The sequence below is a fragment of the Triticum aestivum genome, chromosome 7A (assembly GCF_018294505.1).
Source record: "Triticum aestivum cultivar Chinese Spring chromosome 7A, IWGSC CS RefSeq v2.1, whole genome shotgun sequence".
NCBI lineage: Eukaryota > Viridiplantae > Streptophyta > Magnoliopsida > Poales > Poaceae > Triticum > Triticum aestivum.
In genome coordinates, this window is record NC_057812.1 from 189659760 (window position 1) to 189681643 (window position 21884).

The window sequence follows — 21884 nt, forward strand, 5'->3', positions numbered from 1 at the left end:
TGAAAGACAGCTATTCATTCAACGTGTCGGCTCGGGTCAAACTGGGCAATGGGCGACGATGCTTCGTCTGGACAGATTGTTGGGTGCAGGGCGCTGCTGTTGCGGAATTTGCTCCGGACATCGACCTCTAAAAACAAAGCTTTTTCTTTGGTTGGTCGTCAGAGGGTGAGTCTGGACGGTGGATCGCCTTGCCAAGCGCATCTTGCCTCGTCAGGGCTCTTGCTGTTTCTGTCATAGTGCACAAGAATCAGTTCATCATCTGTTCATTGGGTGCACGGCCGTTCGGATTATCTGGAGTTCAGTGTTTCTTTGGGCCAATTTGAGCGAGGTCGTTCCTCAGGATAACTTGCTTCTACGTGATGGTTGCTCGACGCTAGATCGAGAACTCACGACACTAAGAGGAAATCTCTGAACTCTTTGGTGCACCTTATTATTTGGAGCATTTGGCGTGAGTGGAACAGCAGGGTTATGGATAGTCGCTTCTTGCCTTTACAAAGAGTCATTGATCAAGTCATAATTGACGCCAGGCAATGTGAGGTGGCGAGTCTGGGGCGTATGATCCTTCACTAATAGGCTACTAGCTGTGATCGTCACTGTTATTTTGCTTGGTTGTTGTTTGTTTGTTTGTTTTTGTATATGTTTTATTTAAGTTTTGTAGTTTTTGTCGAACTGGTCGTGTGTATACCTTTCCCTCTTTAATACGGAGTATAATACATGCAGCTCTCCTGCATGGTTCAAAAAAAAAATTAACGAAGAAATACCTTGAATTACAAGCTGCACAATAAAAAACAGAATCGTGAACTTTGAGCGTGAACAGTGCTTAAAAGCCACATTTTTTTGTAGCTCTCATTTTAATGTATTTCATCATGAAATTTACACACATGTGCATTACATCTCTGGGTTTTTTAAGAATTTTTTGAAACATAGAAGTATGATTTTTGAATTGTCAAAATTTAGGCTCCATGGAGCCTGAGTTCCATTTAGCATTTCATCTTGCATGATCCGGTTCCTGGTGCCTGCATAATTTCTAATGCATCTACCCAGGTCACATGAGCACAAATCGGTCAGGTGTTTACATCCTTGCTTGCCAAACTGTCTTGTGATGTTTGTGCAATTGCTCTTTTTTATGTGTTTAACACTTAACAATGATTAAGACTGCTCTTAGTCTTCGAATCATGTAACTGCAGAACAACCATACGTAGCTCCAAGCCCTGTGAACCTGCCACATCCACTGGATTCAGGTTTACACCCAACCCGAGTCCAAATATGCCCGATGCAAAAATGTATAGTTTTTGCCAATATGCTCGAACATACTAGCTAAGTTTGAGTGATTTAGAATAATCCAGTACATCAAAGATCAAGTAGACTATAAATCTAGAACTGGGGAGGAATAGGGCATAGCAGAGATGACAAGCTACGAACTAAGAATAGGAAGAAACTAAAAATAAAAGAGAAGCCACACACCATCCCCTCCTTTCTATTTGTATTACTCCCTCCATTCACTTTTGTAAGGCATTTAAGACATTTAAGACAGCACCTAAAACAGGTCAATTTCAGCTGTCTTAAACGACTTACAGAAGTGAACAGAGGGAGTACATAAAAACAATAAATCAAATCAGGGGACAATAGGGAAATTGATATACAGGAAGATCGCATCCACTCCTCACACGAACAGAGCTACAAACACACGGATAATCAAGGCGTTGACATTGCAGCAAACTGTGCCTGATTCCTCGCGTGCTCCTGTGATTGAGAATTTGCTTGGGCGCATGGACTCCTTTGCTGAGGAATGCCAGCACTATGAGAATGACAACATAACAATGCCAGCATTATATGGATTGCAACGTAGGCCAGGACGGCGATGATCAGGGCGGCGACATACACAGATGTCTTCCACCCCCTGCTGGATCCTGCTGCGTATGCCACTAGTAGGGCGAGCAAATCCAGCACAATCGTTGTGTTCATGACCTTGAGCGACCATTCTTTATTCTTATTCAACCACTGCGGCAGCAACATGACGATGACAACAATGGACGCCACAAAGGAGGTGGAGTTGCTGTAGAAGAAGGCAAGGTACCGGGGCCTCCTGTTGTCATGCATGATCGGGTTTCCTGCATCATACCAACTGCTGTCGTTCTGCCAAGCTCCCCCAGGCGGATCTAGACCAGCCTGGTAGGTGACACTTGCCACAAGGATTCCTAGCAGCATCAGATATTTGCGCTTGGCATGCTTTGCCTTTCCTTTTTTGTCAGCATTTTCTTGCTTCAGTTCACTGACCATATCTTTCTTATCCAAGAACACTAGGAACAGTACAGCTATGACAAAGAGGACCACAGCCCCCAAGACAAAGATGTAGATGGATGTTTTCAGATGCTGTGTGCTTCCGGCAGCATAAGCCCCTATCAGACCAAACATGCCCGCCGCCGTGCAAACAGCGAGTGCGTAACTTCGTATGGCTGGCCTGTATAAATGGGGGTTCACGAGCAATATAATGAGGGCGATGGACAGCATGAAGCTCACCGTATTGCAGTAGAAGAAGGCTTTGTAGCGGCGGGGAAAGTTGTACAAGAGAACCGGGTCCCCTGCCTGGTGCCCGCTGGATCCATCATCCTGAAGCCGGAAGCCGCCCGGAGGTGTCAACCCTGCTTGGTAACTGATGGTCGCAGCTAATACTGCGAAAAGGAGCAACCGCTTGCGCCTCTTCTCCACGGACTCAATTTCCTCAGCAGTGCTACGGCGTGGTTCAGTGTAAAGAAGACAACATGGATCACTACATAGACCAGGACGGCGCCTGCCAAGGCCATGGCGTAAATGGAGGTGGTCAAGTCCCGAGAGCTTCCCGCAGCATATGCTCCGATGAGGCCAAACAAGTCCAGTATCATGGCTGCCTGGAGGACATGGGTCTGGAGCATAACCTTGCTTTGTACCAGGATGATGGCCACCAAAGAGGCTACGAAGGCGACGGAGTTGCAGTAGAAGAAGGTCTTGTACCGCTTAGCGTTCACTGTGAGGAGGATCGGGTCACCAGCCATGTGCCCGTTCCCATTATCCGGCCAGACGCCACCGGGAGGGTCCAGCCCCGCTTGGTAAGTGATGGTTGCTGCAAGAGTGGCTAGCAACAGTACAAGGGAGCGAGCCTGATCCGCTGCCATCCTATGTAATTGGGGAGCAAAAGAGGTTATTTAAAGCCAATGATTTTCAGAGGAAGAAGAATAAGAAAAGGGATGTGCTCCCGTAGTACCTGCTGTCATTAGTCTCCGGACCTGGAGCTATTGTTATTGCTTTTGGCAAGCTCCAGCATGAGTCTCCGGACCTGGAGCGTTGGAAGCTTTTGATTTTGGTCCAGAACCAGGTACTTGCAGCTTGTATGGTATCTTGAACAAATGCAACTTGAAGCAATGCCATGAATGCCAGGACGGCAATAACCAGGCTGCCCACATAGAAGTTGGTGTTGGTCTCCCTGCAGCTGCCGGCCGTGTATGAGGCGATGAGGCTGATCAGCGCGACAGCGATGCACCAGTATGCCCCAGTCACGCGAGGCTTTCTGTCCAGAAGCACCACAATGACGAGCAGTGACGCAACGAACGCGGTGGTGTTGAAGTAGAGGAAGACCCTCAAGCGAGCTCCATGGCGGTCCTTGAGAATCGCGTCGCCTGGCCGGTGACCGTTCTCGGTGTTGTCCCAGAAGCCACCTGGCGTGCTCATACCTGCAACGTACGTGACGCTCACTGCAAACGTGGCGAGCAGCATGAGGACCTTGCGGAGCCGTTTCTCTTGCACAGGGTCATTGTACTCGTGGTCGTGCGAGAACGAGGCCAGCACCATCTGGAAAATGAGGTAGATGAGGACGGCAGCCACCAGTACCGAGGAGTTGATGGTGGTGGGCGTGTCCCGGCAGGTCCCAGCGGCGTAGGCCCCCATGACGCTCATCAGGTCCACCACCATGACCACCCGCAGCGGCAGGAGGCGGAGCTGCTTATTCTCTTCCAGGAGGGTGAGGAAGAGGACGAGGACGATGATCACGAGCGACGAGGCAAACGCGGCGGCGTTGCAATAGAAGAACACCAGGTACCGGCGGTAGCTGGTGGTCCGGATGATGGAGTCGCCGGCGAGTTGGCCTGAGGCGGCGACGGTCTCCTGCCAAACGCCCCCAGGCGGGTTGAACCCTGCGGCGTACGTCACCGTAGCCACCAGCGTTGCCAGCAGCAGGATGTACTTGCTCAGTTCCAGCATGAGCTTGTAGCTCTCGATCACCTCCTTGGGCTGGCTGCTTCCATTTGCTGGAGGCTGATGATACTGGGGCTGGCTGTTTTCATTTGTTGGATTGGGGGCTGGAGGCGGAGCTGGATGATCCGGCTCGGGGCAGTCAATTGTGATCTCAGTTGGGCTGTTCTGGCGTGCTGGCTCGGCCTCCATTTGCACAGAAAAATGGTGCCTCAAGGTTCAACTTGTCGACGGAATTAAGGACAAGACTGAATCTGTCTCCGGTATATAGCTGACCCGGCAAGCTTGCTCGTCAGCATGACAACCTGGTATAACGTCATAAATAATTATAAAGGAGGAAAGCAAAAGAAAGACGGTATTGCAGCCAAATTTATCATTATACATGGTGTCGTTGGATCAGCATCTGACGGACATATTTGTGTTATGAGGTAGCTGGTTGCCAGTACAGGCGGAACCTCATCGCCGTTAACAAATGGGGTGGCCGGAGAGGGACTCGTGGTAATGGTATTGTCGCCGGTCCCCGGCCCGCTTCATCATTCTGGTATGAATGTCCCCGCTTCATCAGTAATGGGGCGTGGGGAAGATGGTGACACGCCACGACAGGGCCACTCGTTTATGCGCCACGAGGGAGGGTGCAGACACCGGATGTTGAATCCAGATAAGGTACAGCCATTCGACAAACTGCGCAGTAACTTTCTTGTGGTTTTATACAGGGGCAATGTACTGGAAAAAGCTAGAGTGCTAGTACTCACTTGTTCAGAACAACAGAACGTGGAGCAGGATATGAGTCGCATTCTCGACAGTGCTGTTTGTCCCCGAGGGATATGATGCACCTCACACCTCAACGCCAGGGTTCAAGTCATTTCCAGTGTGAATCTATGTGCATGTTCAACGATAAAACATCGTGTGCAATCAATGAAAACAAATACCGTGGCTCTTAAAATATGCTATTAAGGTGTTGTATCATGCTGCAACGTGCTATTAATAAGACATTGTACACTAATTTAGTTAGCGAGACATTACTCAAAACGCTATAGCGTGCTAGTAGCAGTGTTATAGCGCACTATTTTTTTGTTTCACTGCAGGCAATGCATATTCGTAAATTGGGGAATAGCATGCATGGCTGGACTTTCTACATTGCACTATTCTCGGTGACAGTACTTGAGTTGCTTTCCATGTCTTTATGAACATGTTTGGTTGCCTCCAGCCGTTTTGACCTCTTTACATCTGTGGCTCAGTAGAGCTCTGGCCGAGATACTACCAGTTTTGAACCATGTTTTGCATTTTCGTTTGCCTGCTTGCATTGCATCATGAGATCGTTTGACACATACTTCCTCCCCCTGCTGCTCGTCGGCGGGTCCGGGGCGGGCTGTGGCCCTTCCTCCTGCGCCCCGTCCCCGCAAGTTTGCTCCTGGTGGGAGGGGGCAGCCTTTGGCTGCAGCGGTGCCCGATGGAGGCTGGATCCGGGTTTCTCGTCGTCGGTGCAAGTTCGGTAAGAGCTCGGCTGTATCTCCTGGGTTGGGGATTCTGGGAGCCGCCCCTGATGGGGAGCTTGGTGGCTCCCCATCATCCTCTTCCTCCTGCGGTGATTCCCCGGCTGCCGCGCCGCCGCCGGCGGTGCTTCCGGGGAGGTTGGTGCCGCTTGTTTCGCTTGACCTAGATCTGGTGGCCGCTTCGTTGGTTAGTGGGCCGCTGGATGGCCCCTCTGGTGGGCTTGTTGGGCCTCTCGCTGCTGTCCCACCAGGTGGGCCCTCTATTCCCCCACTGTCGTCTGTCGTCGATTTCCCCCCTCTAGTATCTACTGGCCCAGTTATGGCCCCCGCTTTGCTGCCTGCTCCTCCCCCTTCTTTGGCCCATTCCACCTGTCGGGCCCAGGTGGGTACGGTTTCGTCCGGCTATATATGGATTCCCCGTGGCTCCTCCCCCCTCTGCTAGGTTTTCCGGCTTTCGCTGCTGATCTGCGCCGCCACCGCTTTCCCATCCGCCGGCTCGTCAGATCTAGCCCTCCTCCTCCCCTTCTCCTCTCCTTTGCTGCGGTGCTCACCATGGATAAGTCTCGGGGCTCGTCGTGCGAGGCTGTCTCGAGCAGCAAGCGGCCGCGCGAGGAGTCGCCTGCGTCTGCGGTGGATCTGGAGCTTGAGGCCGAGCTCCGCTCCAAGCTGGAGGCGGAGCAGGCGGCCCGCGAGCAGGTGGCTCGTGACCGTGCGGCCTGGGCTGCGGATCCGGATTGGTCGCAACGCTCGGAGCGGGGGCGCGCCCCTGGCTCTGGCCCTCCGCGATCTGGATCTGGTCCCTCTCCTCCTCCTGTGGTGGATCCATGGGAGGCGGCGGCGGCCTCCGGTGGTGGGGGTTCTTCCTCCTCGGGCTCCTTGCCTGTGCTTGGCGCGGGGCGCGGCGCGCCTACCCCGGCGCGTTTCCCCCCTCCTTCTCGTCCGGCTGGTGCGGGCGTGGGGTCCCGCCCGCCGCCTCGGTCCTTCGTGGGGGCGGGGCGGCGTCCCTTCGGTCCTCTCCCTGGATTTTCTTCTTCGCCGGTGGTGGGGGACGGGATCCTGCCTCCTCCTCCTTCCCTCCCACATCCCCGCCCTCCCTCTGCCTCCCACAGCAATCCATCTGCGCTCACCTGCTTCGCCTGCCACAAGCCTATTCACTTCCAATCTCGCTGTATCAACCCTCCGTTCTGCTTGATTTGCCGCACTGATGGGCACCTCACGGTCAACTACTCTAACAGACCGAAACCTTCCTTGCTCCTCCAGTTTGGTACTGGCCTCCCCGGCTGCGCTTTCTTTGCTTTTGATAGTGATCTGCCTACCCTGGAGGTGGCCCCCTCGCTTTCGAATGCTGCTATTGTTTCTGTGAAGGACCAGAAGATTTCTCCCCAGACTTTACTCGATGGGCTTCGTATCTGGGACAAGGCTGGATGGGACTGGCAAGTGGCCCAGATTTCTGATCATGAGTTTTCAGTTGTGTTTCCCTCCAAGGAATGCCTGCGGATGATTGCTTCGTGTACTAGTTTTACCCTCCCCCTCAATCAACTGGTCGTCTCGGTCAAGCCGGCAACTTGCAGTGGTACGGCTGTCGGCCCTCTTTCTTAGGTCTGGGTTTTGATTGATGATCTACCAGCTGGGCTCCGCTCGTCTGCCTTTCTCATGGCGGTGGGGGGGGGGGGTTCTAATTGGGAAGCCCGTGGAGGTGGATTTGGAATCTCTGAATAAGGTTGGCCCAGCAAGGATGAAGATTTGGTGTTTGGATCCGGGTCGTGTTCATGGATCGGTCGATGTGTTCCCCTCTCCCAGCGGTATCAGGCTCAGGGTGCGGGTGGAGGGGGCGGCTGCCTATCAACCCCCTCCTCCCCTTCTCCTCCTTCTAATCCCACGGATAAACACGATAAGGACGAGGATGGATCTTTGGGTGGTAATAACCAGAGTGATGGCTCCAACCTTTGTTTCACCCAATCTAAATGGGATGGCTTGGCTGAGTCTGAAAGGGAGCTGTTCCAGTCTCAAGCTCCTTCTGGTGTTGCCCCTCGGGATACTATGGCGATTCCTCCTGCTGCTTCCATGGGTGTGGCTCCTGATGTTGCTTCTCTGAAGATCCCGCCTATGTCGGCTACCCCCAAGTCTGATGCTTGCTCCAACCTCCCGGCTCGCCCGATCTCCCCCACCCGCTCCAGGATTGAGGATCTGCCTGCCTCCCCTGAGCGTGATGCGGTGGGTGCCCAGTCTCAGAGGAAGAAGTCTTCGGTGCGCAAATTCTCGGCTAAGAGCAGGAATTCGCTGGGCTCAAAACAATCCATGACTGGTGTCTGCCGCCGTCTCGACAAGGATCTCGGGTCCATGTCTCGCTCCGGTCCATCTCCGGCTTCCCCCGTGCCTCGGGCGCAGGTGATTCGGTCGCCGGCGTCTACGGCTCGCAAAGGTCGGCGGGTGGCCAACTCAGGAGGCTCTGTCCTGGAGCGGGCGGAAAAGCGGGCTGCGGCGAAGGATCTTCCTACCCCAGGTATTCATCCCACTCACTCCGTTGGTTCTTCTCCGGTTCGGCTGGTTTTACCTTCTCTTTCGGACAATCATCTTTTAAAAGTCATGTCGGATGTGGGTGTGGTGGTTGACTCTAATATTGGTTCTCCTAGCTCTCTTCTTGCAATTATTCGGGCTAACGAGGCTGCTCAGGCGGCCATTGCTAAAGCTAAAGAGGCCGTTGCCTCCGACGCTGCTGTCTCTATTAATTCTCTGGGTTCGGAGGCGGGTGTGGGAGCTGGTAGTGGCCAGCCCCAGCCCAGTTCTTCCAGGAGGGGCACTTCTAAAAGAGTTAAAACATGCGCGGCTCCTAGCAGGTCTAGTCTCTGCATTAAAAATCTGTCTTATAAATGAAGGCTTTATTTTGGAATATTAGAGGGTTCGGCGCTAGGGGGCGTCGCGACCAAATAAAAGATATGATCCGCTCGAACTATATTGACTTCGTGGGGTTGGTTGAAACTTTTAAGGAATCCTTCTCCCCTAATGAACTTTCTGCCATCGTGGGTATGGACAGATTTGATTGGCATGTGTTACCTTCCTCGGGCCACTCGGGTGGGATCTTGATAGGCTCTAATAAGGACATTTTTGATGTTGTTGCTTATGACCATGGGGTCTTTTGGGTTAGTGTTGTACTCAGTCTTAAAGCGCTGAATACTTTAATGGAGGTTATCGTGGTATATGGACCTGCTGATCACTCTATGTCTCCCTTGTTCCTTAACGAACTTTCTGTGAAGATCGAATCATGTAACCTCCTGATGGTTATCGGGGGTGATTTTAATCTCCTTTGCTGCCCTTCTGATAAAAACAATGATATCTTCTCTTGGCCTTTGGCGAATGCTTTTAACGAGTTTATTAGCTCCAATGCAATTCGTGAACTTCCCAGGGTTGGAGCCCGCTTTACTTGGTCCAATCACCAGGCTAATCCTATTAGATCTGTTCTTGATAGAGTGTTCATTTGTCCTAGGTGGGACTCCCTCTTTCCTAGGGCTTCCCTTGGTGCCAAATGCATTGTTGGGTCTGACCATACCCCTCTAATTGTTGACGACGGCTCTGTTAACCTTAGACCCCCGGCCAGATTTCAATTTGATGCCTCTTGGCTGCTCGTAGATGGTTTTTATGATATGTTAGCCACGAAGATATCCCACCCGCTCTCCTCTAATACGCGCTCTTTCGGTCCTCTGGATGACTGGCATTCTTGCTCCTACAATCTGCGTAAATTTCTTAGAGGTTGGTCTCGCAACCGTGCGGCGGAGGTGCGCCGTTCCAAAGAATTCCTCGAGGCCCAAATCTCGGCCCTCGACTTGACTGCCGATTCTGCTGGGCTTTCCGAGGATGGGTGGTCTGTGAGGTATAACCTCGAGGCTGCCTTAATCCAGTTGCACCATCAGGCCGAGGTGTGTTGGCGCCAGCGGGGCACGCTCAATTGGACGCTCAAAGGCGATTCCCCACTGCTTATTTCTTTGCCATTGCGAACGGTCGGAGGAGGCGCTGTGGTATCAACAATCTGATCATCAATGGTGTGCGTTCTTCAGACCAATTTGTTATTATGAATCACGTGCGGGACTTTTTCTCTACTTTGCTTGGGGCTAAACCTCCTTCGGGCCTCTCGATCTCCCCTTCTCTTTGGAACATGGGTTTAAAAGTATCGGCCGATGATAATGCCTCGTTGATGATTCCCCTATCTGATCAGGAAATCTGGGATATAGTTAACTCTGCTAACCCGAATGCGGCCTCCGGGCCTGACAGCTTTTCTATCCCTTTCTTCCGGAAATTCTGGCCTCAGTTAAGGCAGCTGGTTTGCAGTGTCATACAAGGCTTTTGCCTTGGTACTATCGATATTTCCCGCTTGAACTACACCGTCATTACTCTGATCCCCAAGGTCAAGGGGGCTGAATTTATCTCTCAATTTCGTCCTATTGCTCTGATTAATAATTTTGCCAAATTCCCGGCTAAGGGCTTTGCTAACCGCCTTTCTCCTGTTGCTCATAGAGTTATTAGCCCCTTCCAATCTGCTTTCATTAAGGGTCGCTTTATTCTAGATGGTATTCTTTCCTTGCACGAAATTGTGCATGACCTGCATTCTCGGAGCTCTAAAGCGATTATTCTTAAGCTAGATTTTGAGAAAGCTTACGACTCGGTTAGTTGGTCGTTTCTTAAGCAGGTCCTGCTCGCGAAAGGTTTTGATGGCGCTTACGTGCATCGTATCATGCAGCTGGTCACGGGTGGCCACACTGCCGTTTCGGTGAATGGGCATATTAGTAATTTTTTGCCAATGGCAGGGGTCTTCGTCAAGGGGATCCTGCTTCCCCTGTTCTTTTTAACTTTGTGGCCGATGCCTTTTCTTGCATCCTCGCGAGGGCGACTCAATGCGGTCATATTAGTCTGGTGGTCTCTCATTTACTTCTGGAGGGGGTTTCTCACTTGCAGTATGCCAACGATACGATCATTATGGTTGAGCTGGATGATGCTTGTATTGCCAATTTGAAATTCATCCTCCTTTGCTTTGAAGCGGTCTCTGGCCTGAAGATTAACTTCTCCAAGAGTGAGGTCCTAGTTACTGGTGTTGTTGATGCGGAAGCCTTGCGTGTGGCCAGGCTTCTTAACTGCTCTCTAGGTTCCTTTCCCTTCAAGTATTTGGGCCTCCCAATTTCCCCTCTTAAGCTCCATGCTAAGGACTTTGCTCCGGCTGTCACCAAGGTGGGAAACAGGGTTCTTCCATGGCGCAGTAGATACAATACTAACGCTGGCAAGGTTGCGTTAATCAACTCCTGTTTTCGTCCCTTCCTATGTTCCTTATGGGTTTTTATCTCCTATCGGCTGGCATTCATGCAGGCTTTGACAAAGACAGGGGTGCCTTTTATTGGAATGATGCAGATAATAAGCGGAAATATAGATTGGTCAAGTGGCAGCTTATGTGTCGGCCTAAGAACCTTGGGGGTTAGGCATTATTAATACGTTGGTGATGAACAAATGCTTATTAATTAAATGGTGGTGGAAAATTATGACTACTGGGGCCGGTTCTCTTTGGTATTCTATCCTTAAGGCCAAGTATTTCCCTCAGTCTAGCCCCTTGTTTGCCTCTGCTAGACGAGGGTCCCAATTCTGGAAGGACCTTGTCAAAGTCAAACCTATTTTTTGGAGCATGTTAAATTTATCGTGGGTAATGGTACGTCGGTTCGATTTTGGCGGGATTGGTGGTGTGATGATGCACCTCTGGCCGTTAAGTTCCCGGTTTTGTTTTCTTACTGTCCTAAGCCGGACATCTCCATCGCGGAGGTGGCGGATAATAATTGGGACCTGGCTTTTCGCCGTTCCCTGTCTCCTGAAGAGTTGGAAGATTGGCAAAGTCTTTCTGCCCTCTTCCCTATGCTCTCGGAGGTGCCGGATTCTGTTGTTTGGCCTCATTCGGCTTCTGGCAGATTTTCGGTCAAGTCGCTATACTGTAGGCTTATCGGAGGTACCCTGTCGAATAGATTCTCTAGTATCTGGAAGTCCAAAGTGCCTCCTAAGATTAAGATATTTCTCTGGCAAGCTTTCAGAGGCCGCCTTCCTGCGGCCGACCAGATTCGCAAGCGCAATGGTCCGGGATCGGAATTTTGTCACCTCTGTGGTGCTCTGGAAAACACGGAACACATTTTTTTCCATTGTGTCTTGGCTAAGTTCGTTTGGAGCTGTGTCAGATCTTGGCTTCAGGTGTCTTGGAATCCCTCGTCCTTCTCTGAGCTTAGAACCCTAGCCAAGGTTCTGGTTGGGGTCACTAAGAGGGTGTTCTGGGTTGGCTTGGGTGCCTTTTGCTGGGCTCTTTGGGCTATTAGGAACAAGTTTAGTATTGAGCATATCTTTCCATCTAAACCTGCTGACGTTCTTTCCAAATCTTGTATTCCATTGCAGTAGTGGAGATTATTGACTAAAGACGACGATCGGGATGCCCTGGACATGCTCATCGCCAAAATTCGGGCTTCGGCATCCCTCTTCTCAGGGTTGGGCCCAAACGTCTGATCTTTGTCGCGGTGGTTATGTCCGTTTGGTGGTAGTCTTCCTTCTCCCTCCGGCCTGCGCGTCGTGTATGGCAGGGTGCCATGTTTTTCTCTGAACCTTCTTTCGCCTGTTCCACGCTTTATGTTCGCTGGATTTGCGGTGTTTCGCTAACTGTTCGGGTTGTTCGGGTCTGTGACGCTGCCGTGTGGCGTTATTTATAAAGTCGGGCCAAGGCCTTTTCTCTAAAAAAATGGCCTAATCTTATGATCACTTCTTCTTACTAGTGATGATTTTAACATATACTCCCTCCGTTTCTAAATATAAGTCTTTTTAGACATTTTAAATGGACTACAACATACAGATATATATAGACATATTTTAGAGTGTAGATTCACTCATTTTGCTTTGTATGTAGTCACTTGTTGGAATCTCTAAAAAAACTTATATTTGAGAACGGAGGGAGTATTACACTACATAGACAATGCCAAATAATCATCATGCAGTACGAAAATTACACCGTTTCACTCCTATGTACTAAGCAAATGTTAGTTCGTCCTAGGTACTGACAAATGACAATACAAATTAACAGACATATGGCTCAATGAAAGAATGATTCCCAAATAATCATCATGCAGTATGAAATTAATATTGGAAAAATAACCGAAAAAACAAGAAAAATGGCAACCGAAAAACACGGAAGAAAAAACCCGGAGCCTGGGAAGCACGGTTGCGGTTTTTCTTTTGAAACCCATGTTGTGTTTTTTTCTATTTTCCGGGAAACATGAGTTGTCCATCTCACGGAAGCATAATTATGCTTCTCGAAGTAAACATGTGCGTCTGTTCTCATAGAAGTACTTCTCGTGAAAGCAAGTGGAAGCAAATATGTGCTTCCATGAGTGTGCTTCGCAAAAATCTCCAAAACCTAGAAAAAAACCCAGGCAAAAACAAAAAAGCCGAAAAAACAAAAAAAAATCTAAAATCTGAAAATAGTATAGAAATATAAAAAACTAATTTTCAAAGGGGGCATCTAACACAGGGCACATGGTGGCGGCTGGACGCACCACCCGAACACTCCAGACCACATGAAGGACCCTTACAAAAGCCCCTAAGGGTAACCATTGGTTAGTTGCTCCCACGTATATAGGATTTTTTTGATGAATAAGGACAACTCCAATGTAGGGATGCTTTTCGTCCGTTGTTGTCCATTTGTGTGACGCCCCCACGCAAACGTGTACGATTGAGATCAGGGACTCACGGGAAGATATCACAACACAACTCTAAACACAAATAAAGTCATACAAGCATCATATTACAAGCCAGTGGCCTCGAGGGCTCGAATACAAGTGCTTGAACATAAACGAGTCAGCGGAAGCAACAATATTTGAGTACAGACATAAGTTAAACAAGTTGCCATAAGATGGCTAGCACAAATTGGGATACAGATCGAAGAGGCGCAGGCCTCCTGCCTAGGATCCTCCTAACTACTCCCGGTCGTCGGTGGCTTGAACGTAGTAGTAGGCACCCCCAGTGTAGTAGGGTCGTCGTCGACAATGGCGCCTGGCTCCTGGGCTCCAACGTCTGATTGCAACAACAGGTATCGAAGGGGAAAAGGGGGAAGCAAAGCAACCGTGAGTACTCATCCAAAGTACTCGCAAGCAAGGATCTACACTACATATGCATTGGTATCAAATGAAATGGGTAGTATCTGTGGACTGAACCGCAAAATGCCAGAATAAGAGGGGGGAAGCTAATCCTATCAAAGACTATGCTTCTGGCAACCTCCATCTTGAAGTATATAGAATAGAGTAGCTGATAAGTTCACCAAGTGACAACGTGTAGCATAATCCTACCCGACGATCCTCTCCTCGTCACCCTGTGGAAGAGCGATCACCGGGTTATCTCTGGAACTTATCTGGGTGTGTTTTATTAAGTATCCAGTTCTAGTTGTCATGAGGTCGGAATACAACTCTGGGTCGTCCTGTTACCGTGGACATGGCTATTCGAATAGATCAATCTTCCCTGCAGGAGTGCACCACATTACCCAACACGCTCGATCACTCTAGCAGGACACACTTTCCTGGTTCATGCCCAGCCTCGGAAGATCAACACGTCGCAGTCCTACCTAGGCCTAACAAAGAGGTCAGCATGCCGGTCTAAATCCTAAGCACGCAGGGGTCTTGGGCCCATCGCCCTTTGCAATCCTGCACATTGCGAACGCGGCCGGTGAGCAGACCTAGCCCCCTTATACAAGAGCAGGCGTTCCAGTCCAACACGGCGCGCGCCACTCAGTCGCTGTTGTCTAGAAGGCTTCGGCTGATACTATGATGTCGAGTGCCTATAACTGTTCCCGCGTGGTGGTTAGTGCGTGTAGGCCAGTGGCCAACTCAGATCAAAAACCCAATCACGTTAAGCGTGTTATTTGAAGTAATCGCGAACGCTGACCAGGGGCAGGCCAACCTGTCTCCTAGGTGGTCACTGTTGAGGAACATAGTAATTTCAAAAAAAATCCTACGCACATGCAAGATCTATCTAGGTGATGCATAGCAACGAGAGGGGAAGAGTGTTGTCTACGTACCCTCGTAGACCGTAAGCAGAAGCATTATGACAACGCGGTTGATGTAGTCGAACGTCTTCACGATCCGACCGATCCTAGCACCGAAGGTACGTCACCTCCGTGATCTGCACACGTTCAGCTCGGTGACGTCCCACGAACTATAGATCCAGCTGAGTGTCGAGGGAGAGTTTTGTCAGCACGACGGCATGATGACGGTGATGATGAAGCTACCGGAACAGGGCTTCGCCTAAGCACCACTACGATATGACCGATGTGGATTATGGTGGAGAAGGGCACCACACACGGTTAAGACAATGATCAACGTGTGTGTCTATGGGGTGCCCCCCTCCCTGTATATAAAGGAGGGGAGGAGGGGGGAGGGCCGGCCCTCTATGGCGCACCCTAGGGGAATCCTACTCCCACCGGGAGTAGGATTCCCCCCTTCCAAGTAGTAGGAGTAGGAGAGAAGGAAGGGGAGGAGAGAAGGAAGGAAAGGGGGGCCGGCCCCCACCCAATTCGGATTGGGCTAGGGGGCGCGCCTCCCACCTTTTCCCTTCCTCTCCTCTATTCCACTAAGGCCCAATATGGCCCATATACTCCCCGGGGGGTTCCGGTAACCTCCCAGTAGTCCAGAAAATGCCCGAACTCATCCGTAACCATTCTGATGTCCAAACATAGGCTTCCAATATATCGATCTTTATGTCTTGACCATTTCGAGACTCCTCATCGTGTCCGTGATCAAATCCGGGACTCCGAACTACCTTCGGTACATCAAAACACATAAACTCATAATACCGATCATCACTGAACGTTAAGTGTGTGGACCCTACGGGTTCGAGAACTATGTAGACATGGCCGAGACTCATCTCCGGTCAATAACCAATAGCGGAATCTGGATGCTCATATTGGTTCCTACATATTCTACGAAAATCTTTATCGGTCAAACCGCACAACAACATACGTGTTCCCTTTGTCATTGGTGTGTTACTTGCCCGAGATTCGATCGTCGGTATCTCAATACCTAGTTCAATCTCGTTACCGGCAAGTCTCTTTACTCATTCCGTAATGCACCATCCCGCAACTAACTCATTAGTTACATTGCTTGCAAGGCTTATAGTGATGTGCATTACCGAGAGGGCCCAGAGATACCTCTCCGATACTCGGAGTGACAAATCCTAATCTCGATCTATGCCAACTCAACAAACACTATCGGAGACACATGTAGAGCGTCTTTATAGTCACCCAGTTTGACGTTTGATAGCACACTAAGTGTTCCTCCGGTATTCGGGAGTTGCATGATCTCATAGTCATAGGAACATGTATAAGTTATGCAGAAAGCAATAGCAACAAACTAAACGATCATCATGCTAAGCTAACAGATGGGTCAAGTCAATAACATCATTCTCTGATGATGTGATCCCGTTAATCAAGTGAAAACTCTTGTCTATGGTTAGGAAACATAACCATCATTTATTCAACAAGCTAGTCAAGTAGAGGCATACTAGTGACACTCTGTTTGTCTATGTATTCACACATGTACTAAGTTTCCGTTTAATACAATTCTAGCATGAATAATAAACATTTATCATGATATAAGGAAATATAAATAACAACTTTATTATTGCCTCTAGGGCATATTTCCTTCAGTCTCCCACTTGCACTAGAGTCAATAATCTAGATTACATTGTAATGATTCTAAAACCCATGGAGTCTAGGTGTTGATCATGTTTTGCTCGTGAGAGAGGCTTAGTCAACGGGTCTGCAACATTCATATCCATATGTATCTTGCAAATCTCTATTTCTCCCTCCTTGACTTGATCGCGGATGGAATTGAAGCGTCTCTTGATGTGCTTGGTTCTCTTGTGAAATCTGGATTCCTTTGCCAAGGCAATTGCACCAGTATTGTCACAAAAGATTTTCATTGGACCCGATGCACTAGTATGACACCTAGATTGGATATAAACTCCTTCATCCAGACTCCTTCATTTGCTGGTTCCGAAGCAGTTATGTACTCCGCTTCACACATAGATCCCGCCACAACGCTCTGCTTGGAACTGCACCAACTAAAAGCTCCACTATTTAATAAAAATACGTATCCGATTTGTGACTTAGAGTCATCCGGATCAATGTCAAAGCTTGCATCGACGTAACCGTTTACGACGAGCTCTTTGTCACCTCCATAAACGAGAAAGAGTAAATTACATCTACGGTACCTAAACTTGAAGCTAGGGTTCACTTTCATCACTGTATTCAGGAAGTGTAAAAATACAGTCATTGAGGGTGCAAAACTGTGTCACTCTACGGTTACCGCTACCGTATATCCAACGTATTTTGCTGACATGGCATGAGTTGACCAAGTTCTGCACCGTTGAATTTCTTACGTGGCAAACAAATCCCTCTCATCTTCACACGTGATGCAGTGAATGCACTGTTGGGGAACGTAGTAATTTCAAAACAAATCCTACGCACACGCAAGATCATGGTGATGCATAGCAACGAGAGGGGAGAGTGTCGTCCACGTACCCTCGTAGACTGTAAGCGGAAGCGTTATGAGAACGCGGTTGATGTAGTCGTACGTCTTCACGATCCGACCGATCCAAGTACCAAACACGCGGCACCTCCGAGTTCAGCACCCGTTCAGCTCGGTGACGTCCCACGAACCCACGATCCAGCAGAGCTTCACGAGAGAGTTACGTCAGCACGACGGCGTGATGACGGTGATGATGATGCTACCAATGCAGGGCTTCGCCTAAGCACTGCTACGATATGACCGAGGTGGAATATGGTGGAGGGGGGCACCACACACGGCTAAAAGATCAATTGATCAACTTGTGTGTCCATGGGGTGCCCCCCTCCCCCGTATATAAAGGAGTGGAGGAGGGGGAGGGCTGGCCCTCTACTATGGCGCGCCCTGGGGAGTCCTACTCCCACCGGGAGTAGGATTCCCCCCTTCCATGTAGTAGGAGTAGGAGAGAAGGAAAGGGAAAAGAGAAGAGAAGGAAGGAGGGGGCGCCGCCCCTCCCCCTAGTTCAATTCGGACTAGGCCTTGGGGGGGGGGCGCAGCCTCCCCTCTCTCTTTCCCCTCAAGCCCAATAAGGCCCATATACTCCCGGTGAATTCTCGTAACTCTCCGGTACTTCGATAAATACCCGAACCACTCAGAACCTTTCCGATGTCCGAATATAGTCTTCCAATATATCGATCTTTACGTCTTGAACATTTCGAGACTCCTAGTCATGTCCCGATCTCATCCGCAACCTTCGGTACATCAAAACACATAAACTCATAATATCGATCGTCACCGAATGTTAAGCGTGCGGACCCTACGGGTTTGAGAACTATGTAGACATGACCGAGACTCGTCTCCGGTCAATAACCAATAGCGGAACCTGGATGCTCATATTGGCTCCTACATATTCTATGAATATCTTTATCGGTCAAACCGCATAATGGTATACGTTGTTCCCTTTGTCATCGGTATGTTACTTGCCCGAGATTCGATCGTCGGTATCTCAATACCTAGTTCAATCTCGTTACCAGTAAGTCCTTTACTCGTTCCGTAATGCATCATCCCGCAACTAACTCATTAGTCACATTGCTTGCAAGGCTTATAGTGATGTGCATTACCGAGAGGGCCCAGAGATACCTCTCCGACAATCGGAGTGACAAATCCTAATCTCTATCTATGCCAACTTAACAAGTACCATCAGAGACACCTGTAGAGCACCTTTATAATCACCCAGTTACGTTGTGACGTTTGGTAGCACATAAAGTGTTCCTCCGGTATTCGGGAGTTGCATAATCTCATAGTCAGAGGAACATGTATAAGTCATGAAGAAAGCAGTATCAACAAACTAAACAATCATCGTGCTAAGCTAACAGAATGGGTCAAGTCAATCACATCATTCTCTAATGATGTGATCCCATTAATCAAATGACAACTCATGTCTATGTCTAGGAAACTTAACCATCTTTGATTCAACGAGCTAGTCAAGTAGAGGCATACTAGTGACACTCTGTTTGTCTATGTATTCACAGATGTACTAAGTTTCCGGTTAATACAATTCTAGCATGAATAATAAACATTTATCATGATATAAGGAAATAAATAATAACTTTATTATTGCCTCTAGGGCATATTTCCTTCAGTCTCCCACTTGCACTAGAGTCAATAATCTAGTTCACATGTTTATGTGATTAGTTCACATCTCCATGTGACTAATACCCAAAGGGTTTACTAGAGTCAATAATCTAGTTTACATCGCTATGTGATTAACACCCAAAGAGTGATCATGTTTTGCTTGGGAGAGAAGTTTAGCCTACGGGTCTGCAACATTCAGATCCATATGTATTTTGCAAATTTCTATGTCTACAGTGCTTTGCACGGAGCTACTCTAGCTAATTGCTCCCACTTTCAATATGTATCCAGATCGATACTTAGAGTCATCTAGATCGATGTAAAACACTTGCATCGACGTAACTCTTTACGATGAACTCTTTTATCACCTCCATAACCGAGAAATATTTTCTTAGTCCTCTAAGGATAATTTTGACCGCTGTCCAGTGATCTACTCCTGGATCACTATTGTACTCCCTTGCCAGAATGATGCTAAGGTATACAATAGGACTGGTAAACGGCATAGCATACTTTATAGAACCTATGACTGAGGCATAGGGAATGACTTTTTATTCTCTTTCTATTTTCTGTTGTGGTCGGGTTTTTAGTCTTTACTCAACTTCACACCTTGCAACAGGCAATAACTCCTTCTTTGACCGTTCCATTTTTGAACTACTTCAAAATCTTGTCAAGGTATGTACTCATTGAAAAAACTTATCAAGCGTCTTGATCTATCTCTATAGATCTTGATGCTCAATGTGTAAGCAACTTCATCGAGGTCTTTCTTTGAAGAACTCTTTTCAAACACTCCTTTATGCTTTCTAGAAAATTCTACATTATTTCCGATCAACAATACGTCATTCACATATACTTATCAGAAATGTTGTAGTGCTCCCACTCACTTTCTTGTAAATACAGGCTTCACCGCAAGTCTGTATAAAACCATATGCTTTGATCACTTTATCAAAGCATATATTCCAACTCGAGATGCTTGCACTAGTCCATAGATGGATCGCTGGAGCTTGCTCAATTTGTTAGCACCTTTAGGATCGACAAAACCTTCTGGTTGCATCATATACAACTCTTCTTTTAAGAAATCCATGAAGGAATACAATTTTGACATCCATTTGCCAGATTTCATAAAATGTGGCAAATGCTAACATGATTCGGACAGACTTTTAAGCATCGATATGAGTGAGAAAATCTCATCGTAGTCAACACCTTGAACTTGTCAAAAACATTTTGCGACAACTCAAGCTTTGTGGATAGTAACACTACTATCAGCGTCCGTCTTCCTCTCGAAGATCCATTTATTCTTAATGATTCACCGATCATCGGGCAAGTCAATCAAAGTACATACTTTGTTCTCATACATGGATCCCATCTCAGATTTCATGGCCTCAAGCCATTTCGCGGAATCTGGGCTCGTCATCGCTTCCTCATAGTTCGTAGGTTTGTCATGGTCAAGTAACATGACATCCAGAATAGGATTACCGTACCACTCTGGTGCGGATCTCACTCTGGTTAACCTACGAGGTTCAGTAGTAACTTGATCTGAAGTTACATGATCATCATCATTAGCTTCCTCACTAATTGGTGTAGGAGTCAAAGGAACAAATTTCTGTGATGAACTACTTTCCAATAAGGGAGCAGGTACAATTACCTCATCAAGTTCTACTTTCCTCCCACTCACTTCTTTCGAGAGAAACTCCTTCTCTAGAAAGGATCCATTCTTAGCAATGAATGTCTTGCCTTCGGATCTGTGATAGAAGGTGTACCCAACTGCCTCCTTTGGGTATCCTATGAAGACACATTTCTCCGATTTGGGTTTGAGCTTATCAGGATGAAACTTCTTCACATAAGCATCGCAACCCCAAACTTTAAGAAACGATAACTTTGGTTCCTTGCCAAACCACAGTTCATATGGCGTCATCTCAACGGATTTAGATGGTGCCCTATTTAATGTGAATGCAGCTGTCTCTAATGCATAACCCCAAAACGATAGTGGCAAATCGGTAAGAGACATCATAGATTGCACCATATCTAATAAAGTATGGTTACGATGTTCGGACACACCATTACGCTATGGTGTTCCCGGTGGCGTGAGTTGTGGAACTATTCCGCATTGTTTCAAATGAAGACCAAACTCGTAACTCAAATATTCTCCTCCACGATCAGATCATAGAAACTTTATTTTCTTGTCACGATGATTTTCCACTTCATTCTAAAATTATTTGAACTTTTCAAATGTTTCAGATTTATGTTTCATCAAGAAGATATACCCATATCTTACTCAAATCATCGGTGAAGGTCAGAAAATAACGATACCTACCGCGAGCCTCAACACTCATCGGACTGCATACATCAGTATGTATTATTTCCAACAAGTCTGTTGCTCGCTCCATTGTTCTGGAGAACGGAGTCTTAGTCATCTTGCCCATGAGGCATGGTTTGAAGGAATCAACTGATTCATAATCAAGTGATTCCAAAAGCCCATCAGCATGGATTTTCTTCATGCGCTTTACACCAATATGACCTACACATCAGTGCCACAAATAAGTTGCAGTATCATTATTAACTTTGCATCTTTTGGCTTCAATATTATGAATATGTGTATCACTATGATCAAGATTTAATAAATCATTCACCTTGGGTGTATGATCATTGAAGGTTTTATTCATGTAAACAGAACAACAATTATTCTCTGACTTTAAATGAATAACCGTATTGCAATAAACATGATCAAATCATATTCATGCTTAACGCAAACACCAAATAACATTTATTTAGGTTCAACACTAATCCTGAAAGTATAGGGAGTGTGTGATGATGATCATATAAATCTTGGAACCACTTCCAACACACATCATCACTTCACCCTTAACTAGTCTCTGTTCATTCTGCAACTCTCGTTTCGAGTTACTAATCTCAGGAACTGAACTAGTATCAAATACTGAGGGGTTGCTATAAACACTAGTAAAGTACCCATCAATAACAT

At 47.9% G+C, this 21884-nt stretch overlaps 1 pseudogene; it reads right to left on the reverse strand.

The window, feature by feature from the left end:
• Window positions 1-1386: 1386 nt before the first annotated feature.
• Window positions 1387-4447, reverse strand: LOC123154864 (uncharacterized; annotated as a pseudogene).
• Window positions 4448-21884: the final 17437 nt, after the last annotated feature.